Genomic DNA, 26,618 nt, shown 5'->3' with positions numbered 1-26,618 from the left:
TTTAATTTGTCACTCTACATCGCTCTGCTTGGGCTGTGTTGTGCGTGCCCTCAAATGGACTGCTTTGCCATCAACAGCTGGTTATTTGGCTCCTAGTTCCTCACCTCTTTGTTCCTGGCTATCTGGGGTGGTAATGGGCATATACAATAATGAATGGAATTAAGGGAATATGAAAATGGATGTATAATGAAAATAAGCTCCTATTATTTCCATTTGTGTTGCATTAGTGTAGATTAGTGCTTTTCATGTTTTCCAGTGCAATGGAGAGTGTTGATAAATTGTGAATAAACAGTATTAAGATTTCAGTTATTGAGTTTTATTTAACACTGTAATACTGTCATCTTCCTTCAGTGTTTGTCTGTGGCATAGGTAATGTGTGCAGTTAGTTAGGGTGCATTATCGTGGCTGGGTGCAAGGAGGCAATCCATGCAGTTGTCCCAGGAATACAGTATCTCCTGCGGATCTACACACAGTAAAGTAAAAAGATTATTAAGTCACACTTACTGTATTTTGATCATGAAATATAAGAAGGACCACCCCCCATCAGTTGTTAAATTTAAGGCAATGGGGCAGAATTTTGGTGAGGCCTCCTAGGATATAGGCTTTCTAGTCAAGTAAGATACTGGTGTTTGAAAATGTAGAATTTATTGTCAGTGTTATGCAAAGTAAATTAATTAATCATGCAGTTAAATCCAAATCACTTTTATTAACCAGTACTAAATGTACAGGAATTTAGCTGGTAGCTAAACACAACATCACATGCAAATAAAATAAATATGTTAAGCAACATACATAATAAACAGTTGCAGATTAGTGCAGTTATAAATAGAGATGAGCCAATAATGTGCAAGTGAAAGCGTGTATGTGTATAATGTGAATGCACAAGCACACATATTCATAAATATATTGCATCACTCTAGTCATTCTTTGGCATAAATGTCTATCTCTCTCTCTCTTGTTCACCACCTAACAGCTAATGTGTAGTGAGTGTACTGGTTCAAAATGGCTGCCATCACATCATCCAGGTGGATGCTACAACATAGGTGGTGGTTGAAGTGGCTCCCCATTCACTCACTAAGGTGCTTTGAGTAGTGAGAAAAGCACTATATAAATGTAAACAATTATTATTAGATAGATAGATACTTTATTAATCCCAAAGGGAAATTCACATTTATGTGAATTTATTATGTTCATATACTGTGCATACAACACACACACTCACACCTTCATGCAGTATATGAGAGAACACATGAATAAACGAGGAAGACAATCTAAATTATTGGGTGAGAGGAGTCAGTGGTGATGCATGCTTTTGACATGGTTTATGACACTTGATGCATACAGGTCTGCATTAGACGCAAGAGCACAGCCAAGTATTTTCTCAGCATTATTTTTATGGTGGACAAATCAGACAATAATGGAGAATGTAATCACACTTTCAGTCACGGCTTTATAAAATTGTACTAGAATGGACTGGGAAATATTTAAGTCACAAAAAGTACATTTGCTGCGGAGTCTTCTTAGTGATGGAAATGGTGGTAATGTCCCAGCTGAGAGTGTTTGTGATACTGTAGTTGTGCCCAAAAATGTGAAGAGGGAGAAGTTATAACTAAATATAATTAAATATTTATAAATAGTTACTGCGGTGGGTTGGCACTCTGCCCGGGATTGGTTCCTGCCTTGTGCCCTGTGTTGGCTGAGATTGGCTCCAGCAGACCCCTGTGACCCTGTGTTTGGATTCAGCAGGTTGGAAAATGGATGGATGAATAAATATTTAAATATAATTTAACTTTAAATATAATTAAAGTTTCCACAGTTTTAGTGGTATTGAGTACTAGGCCATTTGTAGCATACCAAGACAAAAATCGAGTTACCTCCTTTTTATATGCGGCTTCATTTCCATTAGTAATTAGTCCATAGATGGCGGTGTCATCGGCAAACATAATTAATTTTACTGAACGGGCAGTGGACCTACAGTCATTATTGTACCGGGAATAGAGTGGAGGAGAAAGTAGGGGCTACTGGGTGGATTACTACTATGAGAATGGTATAGTCAAGTTGAAGTTTGCTGCCAGAGTCAGATGTACTGCATGTACTGTTGCTTAATAACTATTTATACCAGGGGTCCCCAACTCTGGTACTGGAGGGCCAGCTGCAGTGGCTACAGGTTTTTATTCTAACCTTTTTCTTAATTAGTGACCAGTTTTTGCTGCTAATTAACTTCTTTTGAATTAATTTTAATTGACTTGGTCTTGAACACTCAGACCCTTAATTGTTTCTTTTTCATTAATTAGCAGCCAAACAATAATGAGATACAAAATGAACCAAAACATAACCAGCAAACTGTGTCCATCACACAATATCTGAAAATAAAGAAAGGTGAAGGTCACAGGAATGTTGATCTGCTCAGGTCCCCAAAACATTTGAACAGAGCTCTTAGAAAAGAGAACATCAACAATTTCAGAAATGCATGCAATTGCACAATGAGAGCAGCAGCAAGCCATGAAATTAAAGAACGGGTTTAATTAATAACAAGAATTGGCATCTAATTAAGCAACTGGTTGGAGTGAAATTGATCAGAGTTTGAGGCCCTGACTTAGTTGGTCTTCTGTTGGGTCACTCACTTCACATTTTATTTCTGTTTGGGTGCCATTTAAGGAAAGAAAAGAAGCAATTCATAGGAATGATGAAGAAATTCAGGGGAACAAATCTTAAAAAACAAGTCAATTAAAATGAAAGGAAAAGGAGTTAATTAGCAGTTTAAAACAGGTCATTAATTAAGAAAAGGGTTAGAATGAAAACCTGTGGCCACTGTGGCCCTCCAGGACTGGAGTTGGAGACCACTGGTTTATAACATTATAGGGCATGAGAGAAAGAGGAATCTGCATTGCTATGATTCTTAGTTTTCATTTCAATTTATATTGCATTCTTTCTTTCTTTATTCCTGTTTGCTCAGGGTGGTAACTTTGAATTCCTTCATACATTAAACCCTGGGAATGAGACAACCAGTTGTTTTTTTAAATAAAGTTGACAGCCTCAGGATCATATTATTTTTGTCTTTTGTTAATATCTTGGCAATAGTGCCATCAACGTCAGGGACATGGATTAAAATCCTGGTGTAGTCACTGTGTACAGTAGGTGATGTCTGCTTGTTCATTCTGTGTTTGTGTAGGTTCAGTTACTTTGGTTTCCTCCCACATACCAAATACATGGTAGGGGGATTAACAGTCCTGAATAGGCCTCTAAGTGAGTGTGAGCTTTGTGTCAGCAAGCCCCACAATGGGCCAGAAATTAGCAGTGTATATTTACAGAGTTGTCAGGGACAAACACTTTTCTGTCATTTTCAATAAGTCACTTTTGCTTGACGGTAATATTTGATACGGTATCTTTATTACAAATTACGCAGACACATTGGCTACATTAGTATGGGATTTGTTAAAGCAGTGTTACCCTTTGTGAGGTGCCATCTACTGGAATAAAAAATGTTTGTGATGTGCCATCTTTTGGAATGACAGACACCTAGCAACTGGATGGTCACACAGACAGACACACAAACACTTATCCTCTTATTAGGGTGTATAAATAAATATATATACATGGTATAATTATTTAAAGTTTGCATAAATTTACAAAACAGAATGTCTTAAATAAATAACCAGCATCATTTTGTTAGTGAATAAGATCTAGAAAGACTTTAAGCATGTTTAAAGAGTCTATTTATGGTAGTATGATATGATTCCTTTAATAGCCTTTCATTTCCTCACTTTCCCCAGTACTATTACTCTCAGGTACTTACCAGGATTGCAGAAATGTTTAATGAATCAATAATAAGGCTGAGAAGGAAATACATAGGCCAATTCCTTCAAGGCTGTCTCTTTTCATTTGTTGGGTGTTAGTTGTAACATTTTTGGAGTGTTTACTTTGATTCAGAATTATATCGAATAATTTCATACCTAGATTATAAGTGAGATGCCACAGGAATATTTTCATCTGCTGTTTACCTAAAGTGTGAACCTAACCATCTAGAGTGCCTCAGATTACAAGACTACAGTGTAGCATTTGCCAGTGGCAAACATTAGCTGCTAAAAAGGTTAGAAATAGGAAAGCTCACTCTCTATTCAATGAGTGATGATTGAACTCTTTGACCCTTGAAGGGTCTTTTGTTTGTTTTTTGGATTTCCTTTGATATTTTTCTGTTACACTCTGCTCAGCTAACCTGGCCTAAATCCCTGGCTTTGACGTGATTTCCGCCTTTAACTTTCCATGACCTACACTATATAACAGCACAACTGACGTTACATGTCTCCAGTAAATAGTCAAACTTCTATCTAATGGTGTTATTTAAGAGCCTGTATCCTACTACTACTGAATAACAAAATCATAAATGCCATATAAAATAAACAGTAATCTGAGTTAATGACGCAACAGTGTTATTTCCCAAAACATCCTAGGAAATGTGCACAGTAAACTAAGCTTCAAATGTTTACAAATGTTTTACCATGTAGCTCTACTAGTTTTCTCTAGTCTTTGAAAAGACTGTGTGAAGTCAGTGTGCCATTTTGGAGGTTAATTAAGTTGCAGAAATTAGGAGTGCACTATGAAAATTTTTTTGACAGATGATTCCCAATTCTGATAATGATGACTTCATTAAGAATACAGTCCAATACTGAATACAGAAACTGGTAACCTTCCCATACTTTATTTGATATAAAACAGTAGTATTAGGGTGTTGTACCGTGTTAGTCATTATGAATGTAGTGAGAAGTCAAGCAAAATGACACCTTTTATTGGCTAACAAAAATGATTACAATATGCAAGCTTTCGAGGCAACTCAGGCTCCTTCTTCAGGCAAGATGTAAAACATTTTTTTCATATTTTATTGTGTCTGAAATTGAAATGCGCCTTAGAATTGATATCATCTTACACATAATGGAAACAAAAAGTTAATAGTAGTGTAGGTGGCACATGGTATGGACATCCCAGCAAGGAGTTGGGAAGATATCTTACCCGGATGGGAAGCCCCGAGTGGACAGAAAGGCATGCAAGGTGAGAGAGGGAAGGGTATCGTACCCGGACAAAGCTCCCCAAATGAATGGATGGACATCTCAACCAATACAGAAGATAGTTCCTTACCCTAGTGGGAACTCCCGGATAAATGGAAAGGTGTCCTGACCAGAAATATGTGTAGCACCATCTCTGGGCGGGATAGAAAAGGAGGTCAGGGAAGGACTGTCTGTGGGGGATATTTTTTCCCCCAAGTCACTTGATGGCAGCGGCCCTCAATATTGGTGCCCATTTGGGAACTAGCAGGGAATGCCAGGAATTGTAGTCCGGCAGAGCAGCCCTACTGGGGTCCGTGGGTGTAGCAAGAGGGCTCTGCATTGGGATATACTCCCTGCTATGTGGGACTTCCAACTGCCAACAGTCCTGGCAACGGAAGTACTCCCGGGTCCTCAATAAAATGGACTGCACTTCATTGTCTGGGCGAGCTGTTAGGAAGACGAGCAACACTCAGCTGGAGTAAGGCAGTGTGGTGGAAAGAGGAAAGGTGATTTGGAGGATTTTGTGCTTCATTTGTGAGGTATTGTGATAGAAAACACCATTTATTTGAACCCAGGACCGTGTTGGTGTGTTCATGTTGGGGTTTGGGGATCTCTGGCACCCTCTGGCATTCACAGTAGACAGGCAAAGCAAAAACATTTGGTGTGGGAGTGATCATTTTATGCATGGTCATACTGTTAATTATTCTGTGTGGGCTAGAGTGTTGGGTTTAACTAATATAAATTGCTATTTAAAATGTCAGGAAAATTGTATTATTGTGCAAAACTGGAAGAAGTTATTCTGTAAGTAGAGCGGCATGTAAAAAGTGCTTCAGAACTGAACACAGACAAGATCTGGCCAGTCATATATCCTGTGATTGTGAAGTTCACTTCCATGTCAGTGCACACTCCGACCTTGCATATGCACAAACAGGCTCGAAATGTGCTAATTCAGCTTCCTACGCAAATGTCTTGATTTATAAAAGAAAATGTGATGCAAGAGCTCGCATATATTTATGGCAGCTCTTAACGACCTATGCATATGCAAAATTTCAGAGAAACTGGAAAATGACGACACCCTTGATCCAGCAGGGAAATGCAGCCAAACCAGCTAAATGATGACACACGTGTAGTAATAATTCCTATCACTTCTCAGGAAACTGGCTGATAGGTTAGGAATATCTCAGCCAAGGTGCTCTGCTAGAAGCTATTAAAAGAGCAGCGAAGCACTACATTCAGTTTCTGCATAATGTGTGTGTACATACAGTACATAAAACCTAACTTGCTTTTACCAAACAAGCAATTTGCAGCAGTGTTTAGTTGTTCTAATGTAATTAGAACACTTTACTACACTCAGATTGCAATAAGGGCATGCAGTGAGAATGAAGCTGCTTGTGTTAACCATAAGCAGTTACATTCTATTAATACACAAGTCATCAAACATGCGACATTGTGTCTCGGTGGCCTGGGTCAAATCATGATTCATTTATTTTGAGGCAAAGTAGCTTTGACAGATGTAATGGTGCTGTACATTGTAGCTGGCTTGTTGGTAAATGGAGAAACCCTCAGTGTTTAATATCTTCTTCTTTCGGCTGCTCCAGTTAGGGGTTGCCACAACGGATCATCTTCTTCCATATCTTTCTGTCCTCTGCAACTTGTTCGGTTATACCCATCACCTGCATGTCCTCACGCACCACATCCATAAACCTTCTCTTAGGTCTTCCTCTTTTCCTCTTTCCTGGCAGCTCTATCCTTAGCATCTTTTTTCCAATATACCCAGCATTTCTCCTCTGCACATGTCCATATGATGTCCATTCCCTGGCAGCTCGATCTTTAGCATATATACTAATATTATATATATATATAATACAGTATATATACATATAATATATACCAATATACTCAGCATCTCACCTTTATACATGTCCAAACCAATGCAATTTCACCTCTCTGAATTTGTCTCCTAACCGTCCAACTTGACCTGACCCTCTAATGTACTTATTTCTAATCCTATCCATCCTCATCACACCCAATGCAAATCTTAACATCTTTAACTTATAATTAAATTAAATTAAACTACAGTAAGTGTGTCAGATGATACTGGTTGCTTGCTCAGACGATGGTGCCTTATGCCTTTCCCGAATCCCCAGGGCACAGAGAAGAGGTGCTGTAATGCCATGCATTATCTTGCGCTCTCATTTGAGGAGCATAGCCAGATACACTTGAATGTAGGTATCGGGGTCTCGACGCATCAGGAGGGAGGTGCTCTACCAGCCAATGAAGTTCTGCAGCATCGTGTTTGCATACAGTCATATGAAAAAGTTTGGGAACCCCTCTTAATTCTTTGGATTTTTGTTTATCATTGGCTGAGCTTTCAAAGTAGCAAGTTCCTTTTAATATATGACATGCCTTATGGGAACAGTAGTATTTCAGCAGTGACATTAAGTTTATTGGATTAACAGAAAATATGCAATATTATATGCATAACAAAATTAGGTGCATAAATTTGGGCACCCCAACAGAGATATGACATCAATACTTAGTTGAGCCTCTTTTTGCAAATATAACAGCCTCTAGACGCCTCCTATGGCCTTTGATGAGTGTCTGGATTCTGGATGGAGGTATTTTTTGACCATTCTTCCATATAAAATCTCTCCAGTTCAGTTAAATTTGAGCATAGACAGCCTGCTTCAAATCATCCCATAGATTTTCGATGATATTCAAGTCAGGGGACTGTGATGGCCCTTCCAAAACATTGTACTTCTCTCTCTGCATGACTACCTTTGTAGATTTCAAACTGTGTTTTGGGTCATTGTCGTGTTGGAATATCCAACCCCTGTGTAACTTCAACTTTTTGACTGATGCTTGAACATTATCCTGAAGAATTTGTTGATATTGGGTTGAATTCATCTGACCCTCGACTTTAACAAGGGCCCCAGTCCCTGAACTAGCCACACAGCCCCACAGCATGATGGAACCTCCACCAAATTTGACAGTAGGTAGCATTTGTTTTTCTTGGAATGTGGTGTTGTTCTTCCGCCATGCAAAGCGCTTTTTATTATGACCAAATAACTCAATTTTTGTCTCATCAGTTCAAAGCACTTTGTTCCAAAATGAATCTGGCTTGTCTAAATGAGCATTTGCATACAACAAGTGACTCCTTTTGTGGCGTGAGTGCAGAAAGGGCTTCACCCTGCCATACAGATGTTCTTTGTGCAAATTGCGCTGAATTGTAGAACGATGTACAGATACACCATCTGCAGCAAGATGTTCTTGCAGGTCTTTGGAGGTGATCTGTGGGTTGTCTGTAACCATTCTCACAATCCTGCGCATATGCCGCTCCTGCATTTTTCTTCGCCTGCCAGACCTGGGTTTAACAGCAACTGTGCCCGTGGCCTTCAATTTCCTGATTACACTCCTTACAGTTGAAACTGACAGTTTAAACCTCTGAGATAACTTTTTGTAGCCTTCCCCTAAACCATGACACTGAACAATCTTTGTTTTCAGATCTTTTGAGAGTTGCTTTGAGGTTTCCATGCTGTCACTCTTCAGAGGAGAGTCTAAGGGAAGCACAACTTATAATTGACCACCTTAAATACCTTTTCTCATGATTGGACACACCAGTCTATGAAGTTCAAGGCTTAACAAGCTAATCCAACCAATTTGGTGTTGCAAGTAATCAGCATTGAGCAGTTACATGCATTCAAATAAGCAAAATTACAAGGGGACTCAAATTTTTGCACAGTCAGTTTTTCACATTTGATTTAATTTCATACAACTAAATACTGCTTCACAAAAATCTTTGCTCGGAAAACACCCCAGCACTCAGATGTTCCTAGGAAATGAAAGACATACCGCTGTTATCTTTTTTATTAAAGTAAATTATTATGCAGGCTGAGAGGGGTTCCCAAACTTTTTCATATGACTGTATGTATGAGGTGATTACCATGCTCCATGGGCGTTTCAGGCTGGCATTGGAGGCACATTCACGTAATCATATCTACAAGGTGATTGTGATTTATGAACGGTAAATTGTGCAAAAATGTGCGTATTCCAAATTTTATAAGTCTGAATTTTTTCATTTTTTTCATGCTCAAAAACCACACAAAGTTTCATAAATGAAGGCCCTGGTGCTACAAGACTTCTGTTGAGCAACTCTGTAACATTCCTTGTGGAGGGCCATAGTACCGGTCAAAACTGCACACTTTGCTGTTGGTAGTGGGAATTGTTTTTTCCTTATCCCTGCAGGTGCATTTTTAAATTTGTACTGTGTCTAAGAACTGATTTTGAAATAGAATCGAATAAAGATGGCATTTAAAAGAAATGAGTACTGCTGTATTTTCAACAGTAGGAATGTATGAAAGGGAAAAAATAATTTTTTATTAAAATGAGTTAATATTATTTCAGTTTAATTATTATTTATTACAATTAAGTAACAGAAACACATGCAAAAAGGAATTAACATTAAACCTACACTGGATCAAACTGTCATCTAAATACTGCTTAAATATACTTCTTGACTCAGTTAAAAAGTAGTGAAATAAAACAAGTTACCTTATTATATGAAAGTCTATAGACAACTCCATGATAGTATGAAATAATTATGAAGCCTTTACATTGAGTTACTCTTCTTATTTCTGTCTTTGCATGTAGGCAGCACAGAAGATAATCCGTTCGAGATTTGAAATGTTTTGTCCATTGACATCTTACCTGAAGTGGTCATGTTGTAGTCAAAACTTCATCCTCACAAACATTTTGTTATTGTTGCTTGTGCAAAGAAATTTACAATTTCTACTTTTAATTATGATCTTAACATTTGCGCATTATGGACAATATAGCATTGCTGCCTCACAGTAAGGAGACCTGAGTTCACATTGTTGGTTCTCCCTGTGTGGAGTTTACATGTTTTTCCTCTATCTGGGCTGGTTTCATTCCACAGTCCAAAGTTGTTCAGTTTTGGTGGACTGGTGATGCTAGACTGGCCACCTGTGTGTGTGTCTGTGTGTGTGCGCGTGTGTGTGTGTGTGTTCAAGTGTTGTTCCTGCCTTGTACTCAATGCTTGCTGGGATAGGCTCCAGCTACTCTGCGACCCTGCTCAGGATGAAGCAGGTTAGAAAAATGGCTGGATTTACACAACATATTAAGTTAAATTTTCTTATACCGTGTTGTTTACACTGACACCAAGCATTTAAAATGAGCAAGATTTGTAATTTTAAGCATGTGACTAGCAACATGGGACACCATACAGTCTTGTTTTTTGGGGATAAAAAATGCTTGGAAGTGGGTATGCTTTTATTGTATAACAGAATAAATAATCTCCAAGAGGCAAGAAACCTGAAAACTGATCAGAATTATTTTTAGCATTGTCTTACCCCCGTGCTATATAAATAAATGTTGTTGTTGTTGTCAGGTTTTATGCAGTTTGGAAGTCTAAAGGAAATAACATATCCTGATATAAAAAGGAAGTAAAAAGCTACAACAAAAAAATAGGTCTTGCATTTGATGGTACAATCCACATAATTAATAAGAATTACAGTTTAAGAGTTTTCACCTACTGTTCTACATAAAGATATATACATATGTCTGTGTGATTTCCTGCTTTATGGCGCATTTTTCCATTGTGTATCTGGTCAGACCTCATGCAGGCCTGAGCCGATGAGATGCTCTGCTCATCACCTGTAAAGCCAAAAGACGACATCAAAGTGGCGTGACTGTCTATGTGAGTTTTGCTATTTGTTTTCCTAAATGTAGTTAAGCATTTAACTTGCACTCATGCCAAACTTTTGCAAGTAAGATATTCAATGGCAAAGGGATTCTCACCATTTTTTTCTGTCTTGAACAGCCGAGTTTTCCTCCATGCAGCTGATTTCACAGCAGCAGGTCAGCAGTACAAGCAGGTATCCCTGAGTGTGACAGGGGAGTGAAGCACAGCCACCAGCACTAGTGGAAGAAAGCGATATTGTAGAGCTGGTACTCTTATCCACTTGTTTGCCGAGTATGTTACTTTCAAATTTCCATTTCTTGCAGTAAAATGGACGATCTTCAATTACTTGTAGGTTCTAGGATTGATTACTAAATTATTTAATCCATGATGAGGTTTTAATCCTTCTTGAATGTAACCTTTTTTTAAGCTGATCGAAGTTATGATTTTTGCAACACACATAAAGGTAGTGGACTATGATTCTTTATTAACATTTTCTGGTGCACAGTATTGGAGAGAAGCTGCTCGTCTTATCTGGAGCTCTTGATGATTAATTGCAAACTGCTTTTAACAGCCAAAAGAGTTTGCATTAATTATTCTTTTTGGAGTTTATGTTCCTCCTCAATCAAATGCTACTATTGCAACTAAATTTTTATCAGAACATGTTTCAGCTCCTGAAAATAAATTCTTGGACACCACAGTTATTATTGTGAATGACTTTACTCATTCTACTTTGGCATATCAGCTCCGTAAATATAAGCTTCTGATAAAATGTCCTACAAGAGAGGGAAAAGCTCTGGATTACTGCTACTGTACTGCACTATCATTTGCTTACCATGGCGTTTCAAAGGTTCCCTTGCAAAACTCTCAAGCCATGATATTTCTTGTCACCTCTTATAGACAAAAATGAAAATCAGGTAAACTGGAAATAAAAACAGTACCTAAGTGGACTGGGGAGGCTGTGGAGAGACTACAAGATTGCCTGGACTCTACTCTCTGGCAAGTGTTCAGAGACGTCTGGACTGGATTAAATGAGTATATGAACATGGTTATTTATTCCAATAAAACGGTATTCCAACAAAAACAATCACGAAATACAATAATAAAAAAACATGAATTTACAAAGAGCTGAAAAAGTTTCAAACAGATAAAGATTAAGCTTGCAAAAGTGGAAATAAAGGCGTTTATATAAAAAAAAAAAAAAAAAAACTAGACAGGGCAGTTAAAGATGCCAAAAGCAGATAGAAGATAAAACTTATTATTGTAATAATATTAATATATTTTATTTATGTAGCGCCTTTCCCATGCTCAAGGCACTTACAGAATATAATAAAGAACGGCAGGGTATACAGTATATAGCATTGTACAAACCAGATAAATAAATGAAGAAGATTACGACAGTGAATTCAGAGAAAAAAAAACCAGACAACATAATTGATGGTCTTGCACACACACATACAGGTTACATGACAATCTTGACAGAGAAGTAAACTGAGAGAAGGGTAATAAAGTCAAGTAGAGCTAAAAGCCTTCCTGAACAGATGAGTTTTGAGTTGTTTTTTAAAAGAATTCATGGAGTCAGCTGACCTGATTAATTTCTGTAGTTCATTCCAGAGTCAGGGCCTTCAGCTGTATAACGCCCAGTCACCCATGGAGTGTAGATTAGTGTGGGGAAGAACAAGATTGCCAGAATCAGAGGACTTTAGTGGGCTGGCAGGCACATAGTGATGGAGAAGGTCACTGATGTAGTTTGGCGTGAGGTTATTTAAGGCTTTGTAGGTTATTAGTAGGATTTTATATTCGATTCTGTAAGACACAGGGAGCCAGTGAAGACGGAGCAGGATGGGTGCGATGTGCTTACTGCTGCTGGTTCGAGTAAGGACTCTTGCAGCTGAGTTTTGAATAAGCTGGAGCTGTGATAGAAGATTAGAAGGGGCACCTGCCAGTAGGGAATTACAATAATCGATGCGGTTGTCACAATAATCTGCATCCTACAGCAGGAAAGATTGAGTTAAACATAAAAAGACATTTATTTAAAAAATAATAAAATCTCACTGCTTGTGAGTGACTCACGACTATGCATATACATAAATTCAAAATAGTAATTGAAGTAAGAATAGATGTTTTGGGGAAAAAAAATCGACTTCTGTAAACTGAAAAATGACAGCAGCAACATAAATTTCCACTAGAGGGCACCTTTGTGGTGCGATAGTCTGATCTTTTAATTTTTGTGCTCTTTTATGCTGTGTTTGTGCACTGTAAGAGTGCTTTAGGTAAATTGAGAGCCTACTTTATATTTTATATTGCCAGTATCTAGGCTTAGTTCCTGCTTTGCTTCCAATGCTGCTGGGAAAGGCTCTGGCTTACTATAATAATAGGCTAGGCTCTTTGCAGAATCTCAGAAAGAAAAGAAGCGTATATGTAACTTTGGATACTAAATACAATGCTGGAAGAAAATTCTGAATAAATAACATAATGCGTAATATAGCACAAACACAAAATTATCCTGAGCATTTGGATAGAGAAGTAAACCAAAAGACGTGTCAGAATGTTAGAGTTCATTAAAAGCCTTCTAAACAAATGAGTTGTTTTTTGAAAGATTGAATTGAGTTGGCTGATCTAATTAATTTCGGGAGGTCATTTCAAAGTCTGGGCTACGACACGCTCCAGAACTTTTGACAGCAAAGGTAAATGAGAAAATGGCCAAAAATTGTTAAGGTTGTTAGCTTCAAGACTGGACTTTATCAACGCTGGGGTTACAGAAGTGATTTTATAAGTGTCTGGCACATAGCCAGTGTCAAGGAATGTATTTACTGTTGCTGTAACAGTTGGGATTATGGCATTATGGCAGGATTTGAGAAGAATGGTGGAGCTGGGGTCCAGTACACAAGCAGCTGGCCACATCTTACAAAGCAGTCATTAACAACTGCAGGTGTAACCGAGGAAAATATAGAGAAGGAGCTGGATGGAGTGAGAAGACAGGGAATGATATACATGGATGGTGGATGTGGGTTAGTTGAATTATTTGGATTTTTAATTTTATTACTGAAAAAGTGGAGGAATCTTTCACAGACTTCAGTAGAGGAGGTAATTGGGCCAGATGCAGGTTGAAGTAGTTTATTTACTACAGAGAACAAAACCTTTGGGTTTCCATGGCCACTGTCTATTTTTGTGCTATGAGACATGTTCTTGGCTTCAATTAGTACATTTCTGTAAGCCCTTTGATGGCCTGAGAAAATCTGGACGTGCATATGGTGGTATTTACTCAAAATGTTGGCCAGCTGCTTTTATAGGCCATAATTCTGAGTTGTACCATGGACCTAAATGCTTAAAGGAAACATCCTTATGTTTTAAAAGAGCAGTTTAAACTAATGCTGAATGAAGGGCTGAGTTATAGTAGTCAAAAAGACTATCTAGTGGTGCTGGAATAGAGGAAGACAGAAAAGATCAGAAATAGATCCAGCAAGGACAGAGGGACAGATATGTTTAAAGTTTCTGAATGAAATTTGATGTTTACAGGTAAGAGCAGGGAGAGATAATGAGACAGTGAAAAGTGCTGCTTTATGATCAGAGAGTCAGTGCTGTAAGTGTTGCTGACAGATAAGCCAGATGTGTAGATCAGGTCTAATATATGACCACCAGCGTGGGCAGGAAAATCAACATGTTGCACCAAGTCAAAAGAGTTCAGCAAGGACAGGAATTCATATCTCAGCTTACATTTAGGATTGTCAAAATGGATGCTGAAATTACCAAGAAGAATGAATGTTTGGGAAAGGGAATGTAAGTGGGTTAACAATTCGGTCAGATCAGATAAAGATATATTGTATTCTGGGGGACAATAGAGAACAACAGGTAAGATAGGAACAGATTTTATTATTATTCTAATAGCCAGGCACTTGAAAGACAATGGACATACAATTGGGAATTCATTCAGTGGACATTCATTTTGATGTTACTATGATCATGTAGCACAAGGGTCTGAATCTGCAGGTGCTTGCAGCTTTTCATTCCTGCCCACTCCTTTATTAGTAATCAGTTACTGATGCTAATAGACATATTGCTTTTGTCTTAATTTTACATTTTTTTATTCAAAATCCTCATTTGGTTCTTTTTTCTCTAACCAGCAGCCATACAAAGATTAAATACAAACTTCATCCTATTTGCACCTATTTGTCCATCACATAATATCTGAGTATGTTTTCTAGAGTGCTACTTAGATTCAGAGTCTCTTTGCATTCCTTTTTCCTTCTTTCTGTACTCTTTGGTAAAACACTTTCAGAGAGGGCAGTTGGCAAGATTTTTAGTTTCTTCATTATTTTCAAAAGGATCAAACCAAAACAGGACTTCTGAGTGCAACTGCTCCCAAACTTTGTTTCCTGCCCTCTCCCAGAATGCCCCTAAAAACTATCCTGCTACCCAAAAAACACATTTGAATGTCATAATCATAATCTTTCTGAAAGTCTGGGAAATATCAACTTGTTCTGCATCACAAAACATTTCATTGATGCCCTCATAAAGGAGAAGATTGGCAGTTTTGGATAGGTCTGGTGTGTCGGAATGAGAGCACTAACAAGCCTAAAGTTTTTTATTAACAACAAGAACTGGTTTCTTATTAAGAAACTGGTAGGAATGAAAAAGGGTGGCCCTCCAGGAATTGAGTATAAAACCTCAAAGCGGGTCATCTGTTTACTTGCTTTGTATTTTGTTAGTGTTAGGCTGCTAGTTAAGCACTTTGAGCTACATTGTTTGTATGAAATGTGCTATAGAAATAAATGTTGTTGTTGCTGGCTGAGGGAAAAAAGAAACAAGACTTCTGAATTTTGAAAAGCAAGCCATTTAAAATTAAAGCAAAAAGGTATGGTCCATTAGTACTTGGTCATTAATTAAGAAAGTGACTGGAACAAAAACTTGCAGCCACTTTGTATATAGTTCTGTTTATCTATGCACACCGTCCAGAGACCTGTAGTCCAGAGAGACTTAATTATTTATGGCGCGGAACATACTTTTTAGTGCTTAGTGGTCTAAGATATGGTAAACATTTTAAAAATTCATATTATTGTCTTTTAGGTAAATTCTTTTAGGTAGTTTGTTTCAACAGAGAAGAAAATGAGGATACACTTATAATACACAGGAATTTGTACCTAAACTGTATGTGTTGGCAGAAGCAGTTCAGTGTCTCCAATGTTAAAACAGCTTTTTAAAGTAGCAATTTCAAGACTATTGAATATGAGCTGTAGGACAAGCTGTAGTTCCATAGAACAATATTTTATTTATCTGTGAGCAGCAGAGAATTAAAAAAGCTTTTGTTAATGTCAGAGCAGAAGAATAAATGAGGAAGTTAGCCAGATTTGATACACAGAAGTAACTCTTATCTTCTAACATGGTGTTTTTCAACCAGTGTGTTATGGCACAGTGTCCCACCGTGACAGCTACACAGGTGTGGTATGGAAATAATAGTATAGCGCACTTGGGTCTGAACCTGAGAGGGTCAAGACCTGTCTGAGGAGGATAGAACTACCTGGAGAAGCTGGCATAAAAGCAGCTCCATGATCACAATAGTAGAGCACTTCGGACATGTTTCCTGGCTGTGTGGTCTCACTGGGCTGGTGGATAGTGGGCATACGAGTTGCCTCTGAAGCAAAGAGGGGCGGGCAAAGCAGCTTGGAGATGCCACCAGAGTGCTCACTAAGTGCAGTGTCTGCGAATGCTGATCTTGGATCTGCTTTTTTACGGTCTTCTCTGGTAGTCCTGCCCCTCTGTACAGTTGAGTACATAAATCAGACAGAATGTGTTTGTGGTTAGTAAGATAGTGGTGTGCCTTGGAATGGTTTTGGTTACTAAAAATGTGTCACTACAGAAAAAAAGGTTGGGAAACACTGCTGATTGCACCCCATTTTTAGACAATGTATCATATCCCTCATTACAAAATTGAAGCATCCTTATAAGCCCAATTCAATCACAAATGACAAGAAATAAAAAATAACAAAGTATGGTCGGCACCACAAGCAGGTCCTGCAAGGGTTAGGGCCCCATCCAGACTTCTTTCCCCAACATGAATTCTTAACAAAACCTTAAAAACTGTGATTTTGATGGTAAGATTGCTGCAGAGATTCTGTTCCCCATCTTACCCAATTCAGCTCTTCTAATGGTGAGTTCTCACATCTGCCTTTGTGTGTGTGCTTTAAGCTAGCATTATCCACTTTGGTATAGTTTTACTTTATCTACAGTGAAGTATTTGATATAGTAAATATTAAGATGACAGTGTATCCACAGGGTTACTTTAGCACTCTTGTTAGCTGAGTGTAGTACTAGGCTAAACTACAGTAGAGTCATTCTTGAGTTTTTATGCTGTAAAGAAGACAGAAACAAATATAAAGGGTTGGGGGATCCACCCAGTATATTGCAATAACACAATAAATAGACTGAGCGAAATAGAATAGCCATCAAAGACTGAGTCAAGTGTGACTGACTTGAAGTGGAGTGCTTGGGTTTTCTAGGTGCAAGACAGGAAGAGGCGGGTTCTTAGGTGGAAGTGAGGTCTGTAGGAGGGTGGAGTTTAACAGCAGAAGTGGGTGGAGTTCTAGTTGGGCTTTCCTTCTGGTGGTCTGTGGAAGAGGGAAAAAAGGCATTGGTACCGTTCATCAACCCTTGACACTGCATCTTACCCTCAGTTAAGCTTTAGACTGCCTTCCATGCACGCATGTGTGACAAAGCCTACATTGATTTTTAAGTTTTAATTTTGCCTTGTTTTATGATCTTGCATTGCACTCAATGTTATATTCAGTATTGCATGCTAGGTTTTTTGTATGCATGTTTAATAGATATGACTTGGGCATGGCTTTGGCCTCATTCACCAGAAATTTGAACCATAACCGTTTTTTTTTTTTTTTAAAAGATGAAATTCTGTTTGCTCCTGTCTGTTGCATATGCACTCTCAGGCATATCTGTAGTAAACTGAAAATATTGTAACGGACACTGCTAAGGTGTCTGTGGATAGTTCCAAGGGGTAAAGCCTTTTAAAATATTAGCCACAGAAGGAGCCAATGCAGCATGGGGAAAGAGGGCACAAACACTTAGGAAGCTCTCCAAAATAAATCTTTTATCCCTGGTGTGTTGCTATTGTGGAGTATTGGAAATCTGGCACTAATCAGTTCATGGAGTTGGGGAGTAAGAGAAGGCTTTTGTGTTGGACCCCATGTGAGCTGAGGTGGGATTCCATACTGGTGAATGTGGTGTATGTAGAAGAGAAGAATAAGGCCAGGTTTGAAGACAGGAGTGAAGTTTCACTGGAGGGGCCAAATGAAACAGAGCAGTGTTGATGGAACACTTTAGAGAATTAAGAGTCGACTGCTGTGTAACAAATGTATGTTTTAAAGGACACCAATTTCCAGTGTTATATAAGTGATAGCCCATTCCTCCAGACAGTTACAATGCTGTGGGTTTTAGAAGATTTATAATCACACATCAGCCCCCTTGTGAAAACTGAATTCCTCCCTTCACCATCCTTGAGACAAAGAAACAGCAACAATCTCAAAAAAAAAAATAATAATCAGCCACATTGTTATGAGCTCAGAGTCTGAAACATACACAAGTCCTGAACAGTTCCAAAAATGCCCACTAGAGGTGGAAATCCCATCAAAAACCCTGGCTAGATGCAAAAAGGGCTAGGCAGAATATTTATAAAATAAAAATCTATTTTATAAAGAGGTCAATCTCCGCAGAGCACAAAAATGCAAAAAGAAATTGTCAGCAAGGCAACCCTTGGCAAACAGAAGTCCCAATATGAAACCTGGGAAAGAGAGACACTGTTAAAAGGGGCAGAGCCATCCTAAGAAGACCTTCATGGGGGATGTTGTATGTGGGTAGGTGTTGGCTTATGTGTGAAGGGAGAAAGAGAAAGATGAGAAAGCATTCAAAGATCAGAACTTACAAGACTTACTCCTCTGTTTAAGTCCATTGTGCATGCTGGTGACTCTTGGGAAGGATCCTGGTTTAGATCGCTTCATGGATTTAACTAAAGTGAGGGCAGTTGGTTTTACTGCTGACCCCAAATTAATTGCACGAAGTGAAATCATTGGTGTAAATGTGCATGCAGTGGATGTGGTAGATAAAAAAAGTGTCATGGAAGGATCCATAGAATAATATGGATGTGGCAGTGGCACTCTAAAAGGCAGTCAAGGAAGGATAAGTCCTCCAGTAACCCTATTACATTTATTTTACATACATAAATATTTTTGGCCGATGCTTTTATTTAGAGCGACTTACAGCGTTTGAGATACAATTTGTTACATTTGTTTTGTTTTTTTTTTTTCCAATTGGAGCACAGGCAGGTGAAGTGACTTGCTCCGGGTCACACAGTGTCAGTTCAAGGATTTGAACACACAATCTCAGAGTTTGAAATCCAAAGCCTTATCCAATACAGCACACTGTCCATCTTAAATGACGAGTGAGGGAGGGAAAATGCACTTCACAATGTATTAGGCTAACAATATCAATGATGATAAAGTGCCATACCATTTTCTAAGCTCACCTAATCCTGCACATTGTTGTGAGTATCTGGAACCGATCCTAGCAAGCATATGGCAGAAGACAGTAACAACATCTGGACAGCGTGCCACTCCATCGCAATGTGAACACTCGCACACACCACACACATACACAAGGGACAGTTTGACCTCCTAACCAGCATGCCTTCAGGCTGTGGAAGAAAACCATATAAACAAGTGTTCTCAACCTTTTTATCTTAGACATTGCATTTTGCAAAGTGTTTTGCTTATTCTATGTTCAGTTACATTTTGGAACTGTATATCCAACTGACTTATTAATGAATCACATTTTTCCAATGTGTATAAAAAATTTCTAAAAATTTTTACTTCAACTTGGTGTGTGTGCCAACTCACTGTTATCCACTATGGTCCTGAACTACAAGTTGGGTGGGATATAAGTTTTTTATTTGTTTGTTTTTTGGCATCAATGTATGTGGCTATGGAAAAAAAAATATTGATCATCATGTGTTTATACTGGGCCTAACAGATAATATTCAAATCCTACTTTTTGCCTTAATATTAAAAAAGTACATTTTCAAAATCATTTAAATGTAGGTTAAAAATCTGGGTGCAACATGTATGTTTATGCTTTATTTTATTATTTTATATGTCCCCACAATTGCGGTGGGTTGGCACCCTGCCCGGGATTGGTTCCTGCCTTGTGCCCTGTGTTGGCTGGGATTGGCTCCAGCAGACCCCCGTGACCCTGTGTTCGGATTCAGCGGGTTGGAAAATGGATGGATGGATGTCCCTACAAGCATTGATATTAATAATATTTTGCCCTTGGCACATTTCCAAAGTATTAAGTGCATTGGTACCTTGCAGAGTTGCTTAGAAGATGCACATGAACTTGTTTTTTTTAAAAGCACAGCCCTACACAAAAATAGGATTCTGAGTGCATAAAAAGTGATATATTCAAAAAGAAAGTGAAACCAGACACACTTCACACTGCCTGTAATGCACATATGAAATTCAGGCAGAATCACTCATACTTGTTTAAATATGTTAATGTACTCGTTACTTTTTCTACCAGCTATGCAGCTTTTGGGTCTCTGATGCCAGAGGATGTAAAGTCATCGACCCGCTCCCTTTTACATATATTGAAGCATGGAGATCATGTACTTGATCATCATACACAAAGATTCAGACCACTCAGTCTTGATGTATTTAACCTTGGTTAAGTTAACGGTGAGATGGACCAGATTACAGACACTTACCTGCTTCATTTAAGGCACATTTCCCCAGATAAAGTGCTCACATCAAGACCTACTAAGGTAGAACATTAAGAGTGAAGTTTTATAAAAGCATAACTGAGTTTTGCTTACTATTTAAACATGTACAGTATACTATCCCTATTCTACAGTAATCTCTTTAAAACGGGTCATTTTTGTACAGTATGGCAGGGCTTGCACTGCTGTATTCAATCCATAAGCGGTTGAATTGGTTCCTGCCTGATCATGCTCTCCTTGTATATACTAATAAATAATCAAGTTTTGTTTTATGTATTGTGGACACCAGGGGGTGCTCCCCAAAACATTCAACACAAGCAGGAATGGACATAAATATAAAAGGTACAAACAGTCTTTATTGTGGGAAACAATTCCAAACCAAGTGTTTCTTGCCAAGATAGCACCCAACAACTCTTTGTCTTCCCTCTGTCTCTCACAAATCATGGTCTCCTCCACTCCTCCTCATAAGTGTTGTCCACCTTCCTCCTGAGTCTTGCTCGTCCATGTGAGGCAGGCAGCTCCTTTTATCTAATCTCCATGAGTGCTTCCAGTGATGTGACACTGCATCTCCAATGCACTTCCGGGTGAGGATGGAGCCCTACGGAGTAGAGACTCTGAAATCCCACAGCACCCTCTGGTAGCCCCCACGGGATCCAACAAGGCTGTCTCTGGCGACTACAATACCGGCATGCTTTGTGGGCACCCATTTGGGGATCCGAGCCTGGGCTTGCTGCCATCTAGCGTCCTGGCGGAGACAAAGCCCTGTGTAAGCTGTCTCCCCCTGTCCTTCCACCTCAAGGGCATTCCGGCCTGGTAAGAATGAGGGTTGTCAGTCACAATATGTTATGAATGCAGAGAAATGCCTGCAAGCAGCTTTTCACATTCGCACAAATGGCTGTTTATAATGTACAATAAGCTATAGGAGACATTCCACTGACACCTTAGTGAATAATAAAAACAGAAATCATAATGTTTACTCTTTATAGTAGTGGACCTAAGTAAAAATATATGCATCAGAGCAGTTGCCTCACATCCTGTGTTTTGATCTGGGCCAAGTTCTGTGTGGAGTGTGGACTCTGCACGTTCCCCCCATTTCCACATGAACTTTTCTCCCTGTACTCTGGTTTATCTCCCACATCCCAAAGATGAGCAGTTTATGCTGAGTAATGTTTTCATATTGGCTTTGTAGGAGGGAATAAGGGTATGTAAAAAGAGTGATGTGTTGGACTTGCACTACTTCCATGGTTGTTTTCCACCTTGCACCTGTTGCTGCCAATTTGTGCACTAGATTCCTATGACCCTGAGTTAGGTAAAGTGAGTGCAGAAAATCGATCGACACATTATGTAAAGAAAGAATAATAAATCAACCAATCATGAAAAGATTCACAAAGCAATCAAAATTAAGTAATTGTTGAACAGCAGCACCATGCATGGGACAGGAGCCAACCCTGTTTGATCAAAGGGCACAATGACTAACATTAACATGCAGATCTGTTGGAGGTGGAAAGAAGGAAGAAATACTTAGAGAAAATCCAGATAAACACAGGAAATTGGGCAAACTACACGTCAAGGGTGATCTGGATGGAATCCAAACCCAGTCTACTGAAGCTGTGAAGTAGCAGCACCAAATACCGTGGGCACCATTCTTTGTATAACATTGTCATCCACTGTAAAACGTTTTTTTATTTTATTATCAATGCTTAGCTTAATACAAAAATATTTATTTAAATACACCGGCTTTAAATAATATGAATTATGATGTCTATAAATTACTTTGGAATGGTGATCACTATCAATCTGAATAAAAACCCAGAAAGACAGACTCCATACGGACTGACAGACTGGATTTCAACCTTGTCTCACAGAGCTGTGAGATAGAATTGTTATCCGCTACACCAACATGTCTCACCTCTTTAAGTAACATTATCCCAATACCCTCTATAAACAGGTTTTTCAAAATGTCCACTATGAAGAACTATTTTATATATATATATATATATATATATATATATATATATATATATGTTACGGCCAAAACCCGAAATTGGCCAAAGCGGGAAATGGCCAATGTTGCTGTAAATTGACCGGCCAATGTCCGATCTTTTCCTCGATTTCGGGATTTGGCCAGCCAGTTTGCGAAATGGCATGGGGCGATCGGCCAAAGTCGGAAGGAAAAAGGCATGAGCATCGATTTGTTGCACACTTAGTAGTGCAATTGCATTGAGTGTAGCCTTGGCGGCTCATGTTCAGAAAGCGGACGCCACTTGGTTGTTTCACAATAATTAAGATCAGGTATATAAGTAGATTTCACATTTCTGTTATCATTTTAGCAATAAAATAGTGACTTAACTTCAGGGACCTATTTTATTGACCTTAAGGTTAGTGTTTGGGCGAGGGGAAGGCCGTCTCAAGTGGCGTCCGCTTTGCTGAACAAGACCCGCCTTGAGCAGTTTCTCGTGCAGAATGGAAAACTCACTTCTGAATCTGCATCTGAAAATTTTTAAGCATCTTCGCACCTTGAGTGGACAGTCTTACATCAGCACATCGGATTTTGACCAGGGAGTTCTTGCCACTTCGCGAAATGGCTGGCCAAAGTAGCATATATGCTGGTCATTTCTAGTACTTTGGACTTTGGCCACACCTCACGGCCAAAATGCGAAATGGCCGGTCAATTCGGGAACTGGCTGAACTTTGGGTTTTGGCCGTAACACACACACACATATATATATATATATATATATATATATATATATATATATATATATATATATATATATATATATATATATATATATAATATGGAAGCGAAGGTCTGTGATACGGTTTGCATATTAGCAGCTGGAGATCCACAAAGGGAGAGAAATGAATCTCGTATAATAAAGTAGTTTTTATTCCTGAGCTTTCAGCCCCTACCAGGAGCCTTCATCAGAGGATAATGCTTAGTCATACTAGAATCAATGGCAATATATAGCAAAATTAGGTTAAGCTGGGTTCGGGGGGCTACAGGTCGTAACATTCTATTTATTATGAACATGTTCTACTTAAGTTTGCATATGCTGTAGAGGTCCAGGAGAGCCATGTGGCTTGGTCGGGGTCAGCATTGGCACAAGTGACCTTGTACTTTTAAGCCTTGTTTCTTAAACACACGGCTGTATGATAGTGTGATTTAATGTGACATGCAGTAATTGGTACGTACGTGAAGAGTTTGTGCTCGATTGCCATTTTTACTGGAGGAAGGAGCAGTGAGTAATTGGGGGATAGTAATTTTTTCTGTCATTCTTTCCTATTAGTCTCCTTCCTCTCATATGGAATTTGGCCATTTTATTTGTTCTCTATTTTGTTTCGTTGCCATTTGGTTACAGTTCAACAATTATTTAATGGACAGATGGTTTTGGTTTCCATATAAATTAATCAAGTTCTACTTTGTTTCCAGTATGTTTTAGCATGTTTTTATGTGAACAAATTCTGTATTTAGTAATTTGCAAAATTTAAACTTATATTATACATGAGAACTTGTCACAGCACTCTGTGGCTATACTCAGTGTACACAAAAAAAAAAAACAGTTGAATTTTATTTTCTTTCTCTTGCTGCTCTTACTCCATCATAAGCTAGCCCTTCTGCTTGCCTGCATTGCCAGTTTCATTGTGGGTCTTGGGCTGGTCCTATCAGAAAAGTTTTATCCAAGTATTCATCCCACTAAACTACAGAAAAAAGAGCTATGTGGGGTGGTAAAAGCCTTGTTTTCAGAAGCACCTTACACGGTGTGTGCAGCATGTTCCAGACTGGTTCTTTCTTGTGTGTGGAGGGCTGAAACAATCTGCTGTTGGGCTTATTGGGGACTGAGCGCAGGATTAATGTGTAACTGAGGTTATATAGCATTGCCCTCCTGTGAAAGGTATCGTGCAGGGAATTAATGTCCAAGGCAATGAAGTTGTACTGAAAAAGTGGCAAAGAGGCAAGCGCTGCTGGCTGAAACTAGCCAAAATGGCATGTTTCCAGTGTCCTTTAATGGAATCGATTCATCGCTCTAGGAATCTGTAAGAACTAGGATGCCAGGAGTGGAAGTTTATTTATTTATTTATTTATTTCTTCATTCATTCATTCATTCACTCATTCTGGCTGCAATTTTCACCTGCTCTAATGCAGCACCCCACAGAAGGTAAGGTCTATACATCAACTCGAGGCCGGTCTCGTAAACAGGGCTTGCTTGTATTTTTCAATTGTTGCAATTGTTAAAAGGCTGCAAATGCTTTATGATGCTTTAGATGGCCATCTACATCTTCCTTATGCTAGACAAATGTGTTTCTGTAAGATACTATGCATTGTTACTTCAGAAAGCATCTATTAGTTCTCTTAGTTATTTAAAGGGACTGGCTGGGTTAACTGAGGCAAAAATCAGTAAAGCAGCCACAGCATTCAAATGCTAGGAGAATCTCAAGAGTCTGCAAACAAAGACACTAAACACGTCGGCAGTCTGTTATTGTAAAGTCATCCTTGCTGAATTTTGGACTGGTTCTAATTATCATTTTTGTTGCTGAAGTTCTTGTTGTTGTTAGTAGTGAAAAACTCAACTAATATTATAACACTTTTAGCAGGTTATCTAGAGTTGCTTTGAATTGTGAAAAGTTGCTTTCTTGAGCTTCTTGTGCTTCTTTGTGTAGGGTGTTGTACCGTGCTAGCCATTATGGATGCAATGAGAAGTCAAGCAAAATGACACCTTTTAGCCAATAAAAGGTGACATTTTGCTTGACTTCTCAGGGCTTTGTTTGTCTAAATAGTGGTGTGGGGGACAATCAAGCAACATGGCGGTGAAGTGGTTAGAGCTGTTGAGACCTGCATTCAGTTCCCAGCACAGATACAGCCCTTGTGGATTTTAAATATTCCTTTACAGCATCTTTCACAGTGCACCATTACAATGTCTGCAATAATATTTGTAGTTTATTTTTACATATTTGTCAAAAATGGCTGTGTTCTAGCCTTTTCAAGGGTGAAGGTTCTTTTAGTGTCTGCTTCTATATAGAGTTAAGAATTATTGGACTAGCTGTTCTACCATTACAAACCTTTCAATTTTGAGTACTGTGAAAAGTGTTGTGTAGCCCTGATCATCCTGAAAATGCTATAAAATATAAAGATTGGTAAATTAATCTTTCTTTGTGTGATCTGCCCATTCATTTTCAAACCTGTAGAATCCAGTTTTTGCCCTCATCCCCAAAGCAGCACAGATTAGAGTTAATTGTCAATTGCACACTGACCCTGGGTGGTAAGTGTGGCCTGTGATGGACTGGTATATCATTGCGAGTTGTTTCCTGCCTTGCACCTGATGTTCCAGGGGTGGACTTTAGCTTCCCTCTCTCCCTAAACTTGTGTTAAGTGCGATTACAGAATGAATAAAGTATAATTAATATTGCACATTTTATTATTTAAACACTGGCAAAAATTATTATAGAAGTAACTGTTTAACTAGTGAGAGAGCAATGTGACAAAGGGCTGCACCTCAGCAGAATTACTTTAAGAAAGCAAATAAGGAAGAAAAACAGGATGGGGAAACCATTTTAATAATATGCTTGTCAAAAACATGTTATATCATTTTACTTAAATTATATCTATGTAACTTTAATATGATTTGATACTGCTGTAATGGCAATGATGTAGCATCATTGGTAATAGTAATTAGCTAAACCACAGTTCTTATTATCTTCTTCTTCTTTCGGCTGCTCCCATTAGGGGTTGCCACAACAGATCATCTTTTACCACATCTTTCTGTCACTAGTCATTGTGTTTTTCTCCTCTTTTTTTGTTTTAACTGGGCCAACATGGCTCAGCTGTCAAGCCTTGACTAGCTGTTGTTCTCTTCACCACAAACTGAAACACGGCATATGAAACCTGCCCATGACTGAAAGCAGCAACCCCAAAAGGAAGTGAAAAGGGTAGGCCCTCAGGGCTTTTCACTGCTGCCTTTTATTGTCAGGCTAATGCATACAATAAAGGCTGGTACATTAAACAACCAACATTTATTTTAAGCATGTTTTACAATGTTTAGTGGTCCACTTGAGTAGAGTGGAGGGGAGGAGGTGGGTAGACTATAGGAGACAGAGGGTATAA

The 26,618-nt window shown here is 38.7% G+C and overlaps 1 protein-coding gene across 1 annotated transcript in view; it reads left to right on the top strand.

Moving 5' to 3' along the window:
* The window catches only part of casr (calcium-sensing receptor), a 90,193-nt gene that overhangs the window by 14,397 nt on the left and 49,178 nt on the right, over nucleotides 1-26,618 (top strand). The gene's annotated exons all lie outside the window — the stretch shown is intronic.

This window comes from Erpetoichthys calabaricus, chromosome 4 (assembly GCF_900747795.2).
Source record: "Erpetoichthys calabaricus chromosome 4, fErpCal1.3, whole genome shotgun sequence".
Taxonomy (NCBI): Eukaryota; Metazoa; Chordata; class Cladistia; order Polypteriformes; family Polypteridae; genus Erpetoichthys; species Erpetoichthys calabaricus.
The sequence above is the reverse complement of the archived record's forward strand: the minus strand, read 5'-3'. Positions and strand labels throughout refer to the sequence as shown.